Raw genomic sequence first — 16,413 nt, forward strand, 5'->3', positions numbered from 1 at the left:
AATAGCATAAATGATGGCTTGGTATCCAGCCCAAAATGCCAAAGGATGACACAAGGATTCCATCAAATCTGAATTGTATCTTTAATTTCACAAATGGCTGTCATTGCCCCACCACAGTCCCCAAAATTGGTACAAAAATTGGGAATAGGCTTCTCTTCCTGTCAGAAGGATAGGAAGCAAAATAAGTGTGTTGCTTCTTTCCAGGAGTGGATATCTACCTCGTATTCCACCTTCTTTCCATTGTTTGTCCCAATTTTGATAGGTGTTGCCTTGCTTCCTCTGGATTATAAAAGTGCAGAGCAAGGCATTCAGTCACCCAGATGAATCCTTTGATCAGCACATCAGAACAAGAAGAGGGCACTTTGTATAATGCACACCGCCACCACACTATTTGCCCAACGTTATTACAATTACTCAGCTCTTATGAGGCTTTTCCCTGTCTGCTTGATTCTCTTTCACAACAAAGAGATTTCTTTTTTTCGGCTTCATAAAAGAGCTTCAACTTCACGGGTGGGCTTCAGGCCAACACACATCTAACAACCTGCTCTGAAAATCTGCTCACATTTTGATAGTTATGATAAATTTCCATCTCAGCCGGGGGCAATTCACAACATTCTAAATAAAGCCACCAAGGTCAAAAATCCTTTTAAAAGACTCCAGGATTCAACATCTGGATTTTTGCTAAGTCTATCTGAAATTTGTTCTCGAGATAGGTTGTTTACAAAGACCGAGGGTTAAAAACATTACCTTCATTAGTGGCAAAAATAAGCCTCTGTCACTATCCATTGCGCAAGAACAACATTGAGCTTTGAAATTTTAATTCATTCATTCGTGGCACATGGGCGTCACTAACTGGCCAGCATTTATTGCCCATCCCTAGTTGCCCTTGAGGTGGTGGTGATCTGACTTCTTGAAATGCTGCCGTCCACATGCTGTGGGTTTCCCCACAATGTCGTTAGCGAGAGAATTCCAGAATTTTGACCCAGCAACTGCAAAGGAATAGCAGTTTATTTCCAAGTCAGGACGATGTGTTGCTTGGGGAAGGGACTTGCAGGTGGTGGTATTCCCATCCGTCTGCTGCCCTTGTCCCTCTAAGTGGAAGTGGTTGTGTGTCTGGAAGGTGCTAAGGATCTTTGATGAATTGCTGTAGTGGAAGTCCAGGATTTTGATGTACAACAGTGAAGGAACAGCAACATATTTCCAAGTCAGGTGGTGAGTGACTTAGGAGAAAAACATCTAGGTGCTGTAGTTCCCAGAATATCTTGTCCTTCTAGATGGTCGTGGGTTTGGAGGGTGCTGCCTAAGAAACCTTGATGAGTTCCTGCAGTGCATTTGTAAGTAGTACACAAATATGGCTGCCACTGTTCGCCAGAGGTGGATGGAATGAATAGTGTTGGAGCTGCACTCATCCAGAAAAGGGGGGAGTATTCCATCACATTCCTGATGTGTGCTTTTTAGGGGTGGACAGGCTGTGGAGAGTCAGGACACAGGTTCCTCATTGCAGGATTCCTAGCCTCTGACCTGCTCTTTTACCCAGTATTTTTACGGTGAGTTCAGTTCAGTTTCTGGTCAATTGTAACCCTCAATGTTGATAGTGGGGGAATGCTGCGATGGTAATGGCACTGAATGTCATTGCCTGGATATTGTCTAGGTTTTGATGCATTTGGACATGGACTGATTCAGTAATAATGCCACTAGTAATCCAGAGCATCAGACTAATGCTCAGGGAACACAAGTGTTGAAATTTAGTTATAAATCTGGTATACAAAATAAGCCTCAGTAATGGTGGCTATACCAAGCATAATTGATTGTTTTAAAAACCCATATGGCACACTAATGTCCTTCCTTTAGGCAAAGCTACAAACTCAGACCTTGTCAACTACATCCATACTTTATGAAAAACTTTTTTTTTGCTTGGGCAAGTTCTCTGATTACTGCCTCTGACCTTGGAGGAGACAATGTGAGAAATTGAAGAGGTTCCCTGAGCAGTGCCTAATGTTAATATCTGCAGGCACATCTTTGGTGACATTGCAGCAGAGTAGAAGTGGGGAGTTGGGAGCCACAACACATCCTTGCTTTATGCAACTGGTTACCACCAAGGCATCGGACACCTTGCCATCATGCAGAAATACAGGATTGTCAACTTGTTTGAATGTCCTAGCTGGGACAGCAGGTATCACAGAGACTAGGTCTACTGCCTGTCAAAAGCTAGCTAGGTCTGAGTAGTTTATATAGATTCTGATCTTGATCTGAACTTTTCCAGTAATTTTCTTGCTGAAAACACCATAAAGTAATATGAGCTTAGCTTGGCTGCTAGTGTTTTCACCTCCATTGACATCTGACAAATCTAATATAAGCCACCAGTTCGAAGTATATACAACAGGTGTGCGCGCCAGGTATGTTGCAATTCCAGTATCGTTGAATAAATACTTAACATGCCCAAACTGCAATTTGTAGGCCTGGCAAACTAAACAAATTGTTGGAATCTTTTCTTTTTAAAGAATTCTTTAGGTTATGCCTGAAGATTCCCATAAGAGGTGCAGCTTCTGTGCATTTCCAGTAAAAAGTCTGACAACACCAGGTTTTAATCCAACCGATTTATTTGATAGTAAACGCACAAGCTTTCGGGGTTAGTCCCTTCGTCAGGTGACTAACCCCGAAAGCTTGTGCGTTTACTATCAAATAAATCGGTTGGATTAAAACCTGGTGTTGTCAGACTTTTTACTGTGTTTACGCCAGTCCAACGCCAGCATACCCACATCATTTCCAGTACCAGAGGTATAGTTAAATGCAATACCAATGTACAACAGCAGAGGGCAGCTAAAGACCAGCACTTCAAGCTTCCAACAATTCATCAGCTTTAGATGATATATGGGGATGCTGGGGAAAAAGTCAAGCAACTACTTCCCGACATTTTCCTGGTGAGATGGCTCCCGCAAAGAAAGTTGGAGAGAAATAGAAAGGCCGTTCTGCCATTAACAAGGTGGTTATGAGGGAATACATAATAAATGTGCACAAGCGCATCCATGGCGTGGGTTTTAACAGACACGCTGCCCATGCCATTAAGGAGATCCATAAATTTGCAGTGAAGGAGATGGGTACTGCAGATGTCTGCACTGATACTCGTTTGAACAAGGCTGTTTGGACAAAAGGCATAAGGAATGTTCCATATGGCATTCGTGTACGTTTATCCAGAAAATGTAATGAGGATGAGGACTCTCCTAACAAACTCTACACACTGGTAACTTGCGTTCCTGTCACATCATACAAAGATCTGCAGACGGTTAATGTTAATAAAAACTAAATTGTAAATGTTATGTTGAAAAACAAACTCCAAAAAGTGAAAAAAAACTCTAAAACAGTTCCAATCAAGTCTACAAGTGCTTGAAATAGATACTTTTACTGCTTGGGTGGTACGATTTTTATTAAAACAAAATTACTTCCAGGATAGGGAGAAGAGAATGAAAGTGAAAATAGAATATTTTAGAAACAGTACACATCTTTCACATTTGTATTCTACCATACTCAAGAGAATCGTGCATCTGCCTTGGACAACATAGCATACAAACGTCACAAAACTTACAAAATAAAATTTCACTTGTTACTAAATTCTCACAAGGAGAAAACCAATCAAACAAAGGATTAGAAAAACATTTTGGCAGATACAAATTGCACAATTTAAAAACAAGCAACTCAAATGACGTAAATAAATCCATGCTGGTCCATTTCTGTGCAAGGTAGCCACAAATCTCTTCCAGTTTTAGGACTTTAACTCATGCAGTCTCAAGAGGTTGGCATTATAAGCAGTTTTAATGAAACATTAATGGAACTGCAGCATCAGGTCACCTCATTTTTTTCATTCTAAGTTTCACAATTAATATTAAACATGTTTAATCCATGTGAAATGCCGCCATATAAATGCTGGCTGAGCAAAGCCAGCAACGTAAGGAGATTGCAATAGCATCCATAGGAGCAGCACCAAAATGGAAGAATGTATACATTAACATGAAAGGTGACATGCCCGCATATTCACAATGCATGGACCTGGTGTTCAAACCCCTTCCATGGCATCACCTCCCCCCATCACTAACCACCAGCCCTGCAGCATGGGTCCAACACTTGAACAAGCTCCACTCCTTTAGCCCCATCATTAACAGTTGCACCTTCAGTCATTTAAGCCCCGAGATCTGAAATTCCCTTCCCTGAATCTCTCCTGCCTCAAACCTCACCTTAAAACCAAGCGTTTGGTCTCCCCTCCTTTGGCACAGTGTCTGAATACCACTCTGTAAAAGGGCTTTTGGACAATTAAAAATGCAAGCTGCTATAGAGAAAACAATGGGTCATGAATGAATTCTAAAATGTGTAATGGTGAAAGATTTGCCCCCCTTCCCCGTCATATGGATTAAAGTTTTTTTTACAATACCCTGACATTTATAGATTATATGGAATTCATGTGTCTATTCCACAAGGATACAATAAGTAAACCCAACTTGCGCTCTCTCTGATGATACTGTACCTTTAAGAAATGTAGTTAGCATGCTTCTTGCGAGGGGTATGTTTAAAATTCAGCTCTGTTCTACACTGTGCCAATTTGTCTGCAAACCTGGCAGCTCATGCTAAGAACGCTGCTAATAATTGATGTTAGCTAGGGAGTTAATGCATTCTTATTTGGTTTTTCCCTGGGTTTCAGAGTAGGGCTCTAATTAGGTTGATGGGCAGAGTCATGTGCTTAAGCAGAGGAGCCAAGTTTACAGGGGAAACAGGCTATTCTTGTAGAGTTGTGTCTGTCTGTCTGTCTCTCTCTCTCTCTCTGGGAGTTGCAGTTCAGAGCTGTCAGAAGACAAGCATTTCTCTGTCTCTCTCTCTCTCTCTCTGTGTTCAAAAGCTCTAGGCCTGGTAACAAGTACAAACCTGTAAGTCAGTATGTTTGCTAACTAATTTTGAAGAGGAGTTTAAGGCTAGAAGAGGAGTATTGCTTGAATTGGAACTAATGGAGATAGGGTAGCAGTTAGTAATTGTATCTTGTCATGTTTAAGAACTGTTCAAATGTTAAATGTTAAGCCAGTTCATTTTTATAGCTAAACTGTGTTGTGAAATAAAAAGACTTCCCACTTTGTCAGTAGAATTGCACCTGGAGAAAATCATATCTTCATATCAATGTCAAAATAATAAATAGTTAGGGTCTAATCTAATTTCACTAAATACCTTGGGGTTTCTGATCTTGTACTCTAACACTCTGTTCCCAATAATTAATAGAATTATCTTTCCAGTTTCATGAACAGTGTTCAACACTGGAAGAGGACAAGTGTCACAAGTCAAGCTGTGTTTTTGAAATTCATGCTGGCCAACTGTTTTAAATTCAGCAACGTAGTGGTTCCTCAACCCTGATGCAGAGCAAATAGAGAAAATAGGGCTTGCCAACATTTGCATAAACTGCAAACACGCAATGTAAAAGTTGAGGAGCTATTTACAAAGCAATATTTATTTACAATGTTTAGAAACTTGCAGGACGAAATTGCAGCGCAACCGTTTTGGAATGAACGCCACCAGCTCCAGGCTGCAAATCACTAGCACAGGTACAATAGCAGGGCTTCAGATATAAAGTCAGAAATACATTTGCTTCTCACCATCTTTGTATGACACAGGACAGCAGAAAATTGTAACAGATGGAGAAGTCAGCTCGGGGTGGGACTCCAAGAGCTGTTGCCTCAGGGTAGTAAGACGTGCATCCATTATTGATAGGATGTAAGGACCATGGGAATTTGCAATGGGGCCAATCCCAAAAGGGGCGGTAGCCAGTGAGGTCACCTGACGTCACAAAAATTACAACCAAGGTTCGTGCCACTCCATTGTAAATAGTCAAATTTGATGTGTCACTTTCATTATTAGACAGTGAAGACTATTGTTTTTGCATGCTATACAGGCAAACCATATCTTTCAGAGAAGGAAAGAAGAGGGTTCTGAATGTAGTGTTACAGTCATAGCTAGGGGTCTGGTGAAAAAAAACTCAATATAAGGTTGGATAAAGCAAAGAGAAACGTTTTTGTTCTTGCCCCATTACCATTGCCCTAGACCTTAAGCCAGCCAAACTCTCCAATCTTCCTATCACAGACCTTTGTCTTTGTTCCACCCATCCCTTGCTCAAAATGCATTATACCTCTAACCTTTCCTAGTTCTGATGAAAGCTCACAAACCCGAAACACTTTCTTGCTCCACAAATGCTGCCAGACTAGAATACTGCCGGCATCCAGTAATCTGCTCTGATACATATCTTTTATCTTTAACTTCATAAAAGATTGTACTGAATCTAAGTCTTGAAAATGCAATTGGAATGCAGTCCAATCAACACTAGGCCTCAATTCAAACACAATTTTTATATTAATTACATTTAAAACCATTTTTGCACAAGCAAACATTTGGAAAGGGTCAGATTATCTTGCATTGTAATACATTATAAATGATGCGCACTGACACACAAGAAGCATTGCCCTTTTCTTACAACGTCACATTTATTCAAACTGAAACCAGAGATAGAACGGAAGAGTCACTGCTATTTAAAACCAGCTCCAAATCAGGTCAATGGAAACATCTGACCACGCAGTATAAATAGCAAAGATAAAAGATTTGAATATTTAACAATGAGAAAATCCACCATTTTGAATGCTAGCAGGATGTGATATATCTCAGAAAAACTGAGCACTGCTCCCCACTATATCAGAATCGACACCCATTCCTCATAGCACCATACACAACTCCATCACACACCCAAACTGAATAGTTACAGTAGGCCACTGCTCTTCCTCAACTTTTTTCCCCTCTAGAAGAGGAACTAATTTACATCCACAAGAAATGATACTGTCTCCAACGAGTATTGTTCACATTCAATCCCACTGATGGGAGGATCATGAATCAGAGGGAACAGATTTAAGGTGACGGACAAAGAAGCAATGGGAGGAAAAACCTTTTCACGCAATCTGGAATGTACTCAGAGCGCTGGGGGTAGGTTCAGGCTTCAAAACTGAAACTGGATCATCATCTGAAAAAGTACCAGTACCCGTATAAGTACTAAAAAACAGGGCTACAGGAGAAAAGTGGCACTAGGCGAGTTACTCCTACAGGGAACCAGCACAGGCACAATGGCCCAAATGGCTTTCATTCTGTACTGTAACCATTTTGATTCTTTGAATAAAAGGCCTTGAAACAGGAACTTCCCAAACACCTCTGACGAGTTTTCGGGATGTAGACAGGTCTCCACCCAAGTGATGTCACAATCAGAGGAGAGTTGTACTCCCAGTGTGTACAGTGAAATATTTATATTCATTGAAGAATCTGAGCCTGGATACAGGAAGTCTTGCTACTCAGCTGACTGTTACGTTAAATCTAGACATGCACTGTGTCCTAATATTATTGTAGTTTAACTATAACTATACATTTGCCAGCCATCTTTATAACTCACTGAATCTAATTTCTTTATGCCAAAGATAATTTGCTGAGTTTGAATCTACCATGCGCTTGAGGCTCAAAGCTTTTACAGAAAGCAACTTTACAACTAGAGATTTTTAACCCAGGTGACCGGCTAGTCTGCCAAACTGCTGCGACCCCAATCGACTGCACATTATTAATATTCTCAAACTTTTTAAAAACTTGCTATACTTGGTAATTGCAATTCTCATTATGTTGGGAAATACACTGTTCTGGAAGTACCAGTTTCCAAAACAAAGACTTTCTTTCCTCAATTTTCAAATCTGCACAGTGAGGAATGCCATAAAATAGTTTCTAGTAGCATCACTCTTGATTGCTGTTGGCCTGTTCCAATTCTTAACAAAATTCCAATCATTGTATTCATCATAACCATTCAATCACAAATCAAAACCCCCAAAGTTTTTGCACAATATTGCCTGGGAGGAAGCTTACATAGCAATGAGGGGGAAAGCAAAGATAGGCACTTGCATTAATACAGATCTAGTTTTAATGATTTAGCTTCAAGAAACATTTTAGAAAGAGCGCAAGGTAAAATAAACGAGATGTTCAGATCAATTTTTGGTTGCTGGCCAGCATTTCGAATCATAGAAAAGTCAAAGCACAGAAGGCAGCCATTCAACCCATCTTGTTCATGTCTGCCCGAGAACACCCAGGTGTTTTTTCTAACACCTTCCTGCACCTGGCCATAGCCCCATCGCTTACAGCACTTAAGGTGCAGATCCAGGTACTTTTTAAAACTCGGACAGTGAATTCCAGACAACCACTATCCTCTGCGTAAAATTTCTTCCTTATGTCCCTGGGTTTGCAAAACACTACTAACTGTCCTGGCTTGAGACAATTCACACCTCTTTAATCTGTGATTATCCCTCTCTGCACATACTGTACCTACCTCCACTCACCTGATGAAGAAGCCATGCTCCAAAAGCTCGTGATTCCAAATAAACCTGTTGGACTTTTAACCTGGTATTGTGAGACTTCTTATTGTGCCCACCCCAGACCAACACCATCATTTCCACCCCAGAGGAAGGACAGAAATATGTGACAAACAAGACACACAATTCTTAATTTCCCAGCAGTTTAACAGAATTATTGGATTCCACCAAAAGAGATGAATGCAGTACACAAGATAAATTTATCTCATCCTTCTACTTAGATGAAATATCCAACTTGCACACTGTTTTTGGAATGATTGTATGAAAATTGCCAAAAAGTGTTGCAATTGCATTTCTTGGATCGGTGCTGTCAAAGGTTTAGTAACTGTTGAAAATTTCTGTGCATAATGTCAGGCTATTTCCCCGGGTTGAAATGGTCGCTACGAGAGGACACAGACTTAAGGTGCAGGGAGGCAAGTACAGAAGTGATGTTAGGGGTAAGTTTTTCACTCAGAGTGTAGCCAAACAGGCCATCTAAAATGGCGTTTTGTAAAGCACTCTGGGATAACCGGGCAAGAAACTAAACCGACAGGCTGCAGTTTAAAGACAGAGACAAACAGGCTGCAACCCTGATGAGTGAATACACAGGATATGGGCCATCTCCAGGATGAAAGAGACTTTCTGATCACACTGGGTTGTGTGCCAGACGTAAAGGCACTGTGAATCCTTATTTAGGAGGAAGGTATGTGGCCTATGTGCCTACAACACCTACAGGCATGGCCGCCAGGGACACACCCAGAGATCAGTGTGGTAGCACCTGATTGGACTCTTATCGATCAGGGTGATCAAGTCCTGATCAATTGATTGGCAATGGCCAAAAAAAGGGCGTGAAACCGAACGGGGTATAAAGGATGCTGCACAACCAGGAATCTCTCTCTCTCTGACCCCACGAACGAGCTACAACAATGGTGAACATCGCCAGCAAGAGGAGAGCCACCACACCCAAGAAGGAAGAAAGAGAGACTACAGCCAGAATGCCAGACCAGAGCAAAGGACCAAACTACGCAGACAACTACCAAGACCAGCATACAGATAAAGGCCAGTATCTGTTTGGGTATTTGTCAGTCACACACAGTTAAGTCAAGGTCTTGTATTGTACTTGAATTCTAGTATTTTCTGTAAGATAACTTATTGTTGGTCGGGTGGGTGATTATTGATTGTGTGGGTTTAAATAAATATTGTTTGTACTAATAAGACGTCTGCTCAAAGTTATTTGTCCACCGTATAAGGGTTAAAACAGGCTGATTTTTTTTTACAACAAGAGGGTGGTGAGTGAATGGAATCGGCTGCCGTCAGTGGTGGAGGCGAACTCGCTGGGGTCTTTTAAAAGACTTCTGGATGAGTATATGGGATTTAATGGGATTGGGGGTTATAGATAGGTCTATAGATTGGTAGGTGTTGATGTGATCGGCGCAACTCGTGGGCCGAAGAGCCTGTTTGTGCTGTAGTGTTCTATGTACACCTTCTGCCACTTATCTTGAAGCTCTGTCCCAAATCACGTCACCCCTCTGCCTTCTTCACTCCAATGAAAATAACCCCAACCTATCCAATCTCTTCTCCTCATAGCTGAATTTTTCTAGCCCTGGCAACATTTTTGTAAACCTCCTCTGCATTCTCTCCAGAGCAACTGTGCCCTAGCTGTAATGTGGTGACCAGAACTGCACACAATACTCCAGTTGTGGCATCACTAGTGTTTTATACAATTCCAACATTATGTTCTTACCTTTATTCTCTATACCTCTACCAATGAAGGATAGCATTCCATGTGCCTTCTTTACAAACTGTCCTACTTGAATTGCTGCCTTTAGGGGCCTATGTACTTGTACGCCAAGATCTCTCACTGCATCTAGCCCACTTAGTATATCTCCATTTATTGTGTATTCCTGTAACTGTTTACCTCCCGAAATGCATTACCTCACACTTACACGCATTAAAATCATCTGCAACTTTACAGCAAACTCCATCGATCCATCTACATTTGAGATTATAGCTATCCTCAATATCATCCAATATTCAGTCAATCTTTGTGTTGTCTGCAAATTTCCCAGTTCTGCCAAATCATTAATGTATAATGTAAACAGTCCCAACACCGAGCCATGTGGGACACCACTTGAAACAACTTTCTATTCACAAGGGCATCCATCAACCATTACCCTTTGCTCCCTGTTACTAAGCCAACTTCTTATTTCATTTGCCATCTTATCCAGCATCCCATGGGCTTTTACGTTTTTGGCCAATTTGCCATGTGGGACCTTGTCAAACACTTTGCTAAAATGTTGTACACATCCACTGCACTACCTTCATCAACCCTTCTTGTCACTTCCTCAAACAATTCAATTGCAAGACCTTCCTTTAACAAATCCATGCTGACCATCCCAGACAATTCAATGCCTTTCCATGTGACAGTCAATCCTCTCTCTCTGGATTGACTTTATAAATTTGCCCACCACAGGAGGTAAAAACTAACTAATAATGCCTATTATTGTTTGGCATGTTCTTTGATTCCTTTTTAAACAATGAGAAGTCACACAACACCAGGTTATCGTCCAACAGGTTTATTTGAAATCACCAGCTTTCAGAACACTGCTCCTGCGTCAGGTAAAGTTTTTAAACAATGGAACTATGTTTGCATGTCTCCAGTCCTCTGGTACCTCCTCTGTATCGAGTGAGGATTGGAAAACCCTCAGCATCTACCATCTCTTCCTTCAGCAGCCTCAGAAACAATCCATTTGGCCCTGGCAACTTATCAACTTTCAAGGATTCCAACTCTGAGTACTATCTCTCACTTTATGATTATCCCATCCAATATCTGAGTGTTCCTCCTGAATTTGTGTGTGTCATGGTCTCTCAGTTTAAGCATATTACTATGTTCAGAACTGGTATTTACAATACATAAAATGAAGTCTAGACTTGTGCAGATTGAAATTATGGGCAGAGAGCTGGGGCATAATTTGAAGGGCACTGAGTTACTCTGAGCAGCAGGACAACAAGAGACAAGAGCAGAGACCATTCCTAAGCACTTCCACTGATTTAAGTGCAAGTCAGCTGCATTGGGGGTTAGAATATCAAGCACACTATGTACAAGGGGTGTGGATGTAAGCATTGTACATACCAGTGTGTTTAACATAGTCATAGCATGAATTTAACCTACTGAATAAGTTCATTTTATAAATGGACTAATGTACAGAGACTAATGAATGGCAACATAAAAACTGAAGGTGCACTTCAACTTTAGATCAATGTATAAAGAAATAAAATCCTGGTAGGTCCACTTTGTTAACACCCTTAAAAATATATTTTATGTTAATGCTTACTATGAGGTACTTGATGGAAAATGATTACTACTAGCTCAGTTTCAGACAGGCAGCACACCATAACTGGAATTGTCAAATACAGACAGACCAAGCAAGTGGCAACCACAAACTCCCATTTACCCAAAGACTTGCCCCATCTTTAAGACAACAATTGATGCCATTTTTATTTGAAGCCTAGAATCTAGGAAAAGTGCGTCATCAGCAAGCAGAACAAACTCACCCTTTCTATACAGCAGAGAGCAAACCCAATTACTGTGGGTTTAGGGAAGTGGATCTAGTTATGTAAGCATTACCTCTGGCAGGCATCAGAAGGCAGTGTGGCACTGCTTTCCAAAAATGTGCACTGCGATGTGAAATTGCCAATTCCACAGCAACATGAAATAAACAACCAGTACAAGCAGTCGGAAAGAAAAACAGCACCAACTAAAGAACATTTCCACATGGGTTAAGGTAGTCACACATTCATTGATATATAAACACCATGCAATTTCAGTCAACAAGTCATGCAACAGAATTCAACAACAGAAGACAGTCTACAATTATTAACTGCTGCTTTCAGCCTCTGAGAACAACTTTTACTACATTGTATTTCTATAACATGTTTAATGTCCCAAAGCACAACACAGGAATGTCAGAGCAATATGTGACACCAAGCCACAAAAATATTCAGAAAGGTGACCAAAAGCTTGGTCAAAGGGATTTAGAAAGCACTTCCAAGGAGGTGAGGAAAACAGATGGACGAGAGGGAAATCTAGAGTTTAGGGTTCAGGCATGGACACCAGTAGTAGAGCAATTAAAAGCAAGATATTCAAACAGCTATAATTGGAGGAGTGCAGGGCTGGAGGATACTAAAGAGATAGAAAGGGGTCAGGCACAGATGGATCTGGAAACAAGGATGACAATTTTAAAAAGGAGCTGGGCTTAAAGGAGAGTCAATATAGTGCAAAGTTTAAAGTTTATTAAAATTTGTGTCACAAGTAGGCTTACATTAACACTGAAATGAAGTTACTGTGAAAATCCCCTAGTCGCTACACTCTGGCGCCTGATCGGGTACATTGGCCATGCTCAATTCTCCCTCAATGCACCTAACCAGCACATTTTTCAGACTGCATGAGGAAACCAGAGCACTATAGGAAACCCACGCCAACACGTGGAGAATGTGCAAACTCCGCACAGACAGTGACCCTAATTGGGAATTGAACCCAGGTCCCTGGTGCTGAGAGGCAGCAGCATAAGTTATGGCCCTGGCAGTTTTGGATGGCCTCAAGTTTAGAAGGTAGAATGTGTGAAAACAGCAGGAGTGCACTGAAATAATCAAATATAGAGCTAACAAAGTCATAATGAGCGTGGCTAGGAGGCAGAGTTGATCACAAGGAGTAAAGGCTATGACTTCAATCTTCTACTTCATTGGAGGAAGCCAGTGCTCATCAGGTGGTGGATGTCAGACAAGCAGTTTGATGTTTTAGAGACAGTGGTAGAGTTGACAGAGCACTATCAATTTTGAAATGGGTTTGAACATGCAAACCATCAAAATAAACTTGCATTTATATGTCAACCTGTGTGTCAAGACACCCCAAAGGATGGCCAGGAATCTCGAAAGGTTCTCCATAAATGAAAGTTTTTGTTTTCCTGCTGGACTGGAATTCTTAGATAAGTCACACAGGGATGAGCTCTGTGCAAGCCTGGTCACTAATAGTGAGCACCTGCCAACATGTAAATAAATGTGGTAGAGTCTAGAGTGAAAAATCCCTCAAATATTTAAACGGACACCCAAGGAGCACAACTGAAACCAGGTTTGACACGTCAAATCAAAAGTTGGTTCAAGAGTTGTCTTCAGTTGAACCTGAGAGCCAACTCAGACAGAACCCAGATTTATACTGCTGACAGAGACAGTAACCGAAAATGTAAACCCAGCCCAAGATTATTAAACTACAATTTTAAAAGTGTGAAAGATACAAAAACATCTTAGATTCACGTTAAAGTCACGAAATAAAGGAATTACCATACTAAATTTGCATTGTATTTTTCAGGACTGCCAAAATGGAGAGTTACAAAAAAAAATTAGACTGAAAAGAGAGAGAATGTAAAAATGTGGTATGATTTTTCAGCTGGCTTCTGAACCCAGCCAGTAGGCTCAAATGTAGTTCAGAAGCCAGGTGCCTCTGGGAACTTGAGGCTGAATGGAAAATCCCAGTCAAACTCTGACAATAGACCTCAATAGGCCTTTTATTTAGTTAATTGACTAACCACCGCCCCTCTAATCCTACCATTAGGCATGATGTAGGCAAGAAATTGGCACACAGGCCAGCAGTGCTAATTTTAGTGTCCACCCTCCTCAGTTCCCATAAACCTAAAAATCCTCACTGGCAGATGCCATTAGTTAGATAAGAGAATGGAATAGTCCAGTGCACTTATCACAGCAGAAATGACAGCTTTATAATGGCAAGTTCTGTCCTTGGATCGTCAAGGTGAATGAAATCCAGACAAATGTATTTCTGCAGCAACCCCCCGCAAACACAGAATGCTAAGCAGTCACATGAAAGTCTGCAATAGGTCATTCCTGACATGGGCCACACCAGCCAATGTGTTTGATTTAGTATAAGTGAAAGTGCTTTTTTAAAGTGCATTTGAATGCAATGAGCAAGAATATGAATTTATTCAATAAGGTAATAGCTTCCTTGCCATCAAAAGGCTTGTCTACAGTACTTCCAGCAAGGTCACACACAGCCTTTTCCTCCTCCAACTCCCATAATAAAACATGGAGATCCCAGCATTTCATACACCAATATAAATAGAACATTTCCAACGCAACAGTTTCAGTGTAGTGTTTCATTTGCAACTAGATAATAGATTCACCTTCTTTCTGCTTTTTAAGCAATCTACTTCCAGCTGAAGTCCATTTTAACACCTTCAGAGACCAATGATCTAGAACTAAATCAGTGAAGTACTTTGTTAGGAATCTGCATGTTCTCCCCATGTCTATGTTGGTTTTCTCCGGGTGCTCCAGTTCCCTCCCACAGTTCAAAAAACATGCTGGTTTAGTGGACTGGCCATGCTAAGTTCTCCCTCAGTGTACCCAAAGGTGACACCAGAGTGTGGTGATGAGGGGATTTTCACAGTAAATTCATTGCAGTGTTAATGTAAGCTTACTTTTGACACTAATAAGTAAACTTAAACTCATCCATCTAATGTCACACAATTCAGAAATGGACTACATTATTTCCACAAGCACAGTGTTACTGCAAGCCCATAACCAAACTTCTCTTTGCACAGCATCATGCAAAAGCTACCAGTCTTTATTGAAGCACAGAAAAGCCCATTAGCCAAGCATCATGCTGAAGTGGAAGCATGGTGGCACAGTGGCTAGCACCGTTGTCTTATAGCATCAGGGACTCAGTTTCAATTTCAACCTTGAGAGGCTGTGTGGAGTTTGCGTGGATTTCCTCCCACAGTCCAAAGATGTGCAAATTAGTTGGATTGGCCATGCTCAATTGCCCTTTAACGTCCTGAGATCTGTAGGTTAGGGGGATTAGTGGGATAAACAGTTGGAGTTAAAGAAATAGGGCCTAGGCTCTTTTGCAGTTAGTGCAGCCTTGATGGGCCAAATGGTCTCCATCTGCACCTTAGTGATTCAATGACTTTAAAGCTTAAAACTACTAGTTGAGAAGTACCAGTTGAATACAAGCCTCATGTTGCACATTATCTCTGCTCCTCCATGTATCATTCGCACAAATTGTGTGTTTTTTTTGGCAGAGCTTTGTTTGCTACCATTGTGATTGCACAATGTGAAGTAGCACACAGCTTTAAATCTTTACAAATCACTGGTTAGGCCTCAGCTGGAGCAAAGTTCCCAATTTAGGAAGGATGTCAAGTCTTGAAGTGGATGCCAAGGAGATTATTAAGAATCAGCAACTTCAGTTAAATGGAGAGAATAGACATGCTGGGATATGTTCTCCTTACGCCAGAGAAGGTTACTATGAGGCCAAAAAGAGATATTCAAAATTGAATGGTCTTCATAGAGCAAGTAAGGAGAACGTCTTTACTCACACAAATAAGTCAATAACCAGAGATCATTCCCTTAAAATAGTTGGTAAACTTGGTAGGAAATGTAAAATTGTTTCAGATGCTAAAGACCACTGACGGAATACCTCAAAATGTTTACTTAGGAACCTTGAAAAAAAACAATTGAACACACTTGGAGGACAGACTCACAGGATTATTGGGGCGGGGGGGGGGCGCAACTGAGGTACGATCAAATTGGACAGGTCTTTAAAAGGATCTAGTACGGTTTAGAGTACATTTATTAGTATCACAAGTAGGCTTATGAAGTTACTGTGAAAATCTCCCAGTTGCCACACTCCAGCGCCTGTTTGGATACACTGAGGGAAGAATTTAGCCTGGCCAATGTACCAAACCAGCACATCTTTCAGACTGTGGGAGGAAACCAGAGCATCCAAAGGAAATCCATACAAACATGGGGAGAACATGCAGACTCCACACAGTGACCCTAGAGGGGAATTGAACCAGGATCCCCGGCACTGAGGCAGCAGTGCTAACCACTGTGCCACCATGCCGCCCATAGATGGGTGGAGATGCTTCTGTGCTGCAAAGTGCTACATCCAAATTTGCAATAGACTAAGACAAGAGGAACAATACCACGTGTGTATAAAATTCTGGTTCACTGT

The 16,413-nt window shown here is 41.1% G+C and overlaps 1 protein-coding gene and 1 pseudogene across 4 annotated transcripts in view; one reads left to right on the forward strand and one right to left on the reverse strand.

Annotated features, from left to right (window-relative positions):
- The window catches only part of smap1 (small ArfGAP 1), a 247,473-nt gene that overhangs the window by 214,233 nt on the left and 16,827 nt on the right, over nt 1–16,413 (reverse strand). The gene's annotated exons all lie outside the window — the stretch shown is intronic.
- LOC145345418 (large ribosomal subunit protein eL31 pseudogene) lies at nt 2,927–3,304 on the forward strand (annotated as a pseudogene).

The sequence above is a fragment of the Carcharhinus amblyrhynchos genome, chromosome 7 (assembly GCF_965287045.1).
Source record: "Carcharhinus amblyrhynchos chromosome 7, sCarAmb.v2.hapA, whole genome shotgun sequence".
NCBI lineage: Eukaryota > Metazoa > Chordata > Chondrichthyes > Carcharhiniformes > Carcharhinidae > Carcharhinus > Carcharhinus amblyrhynchos.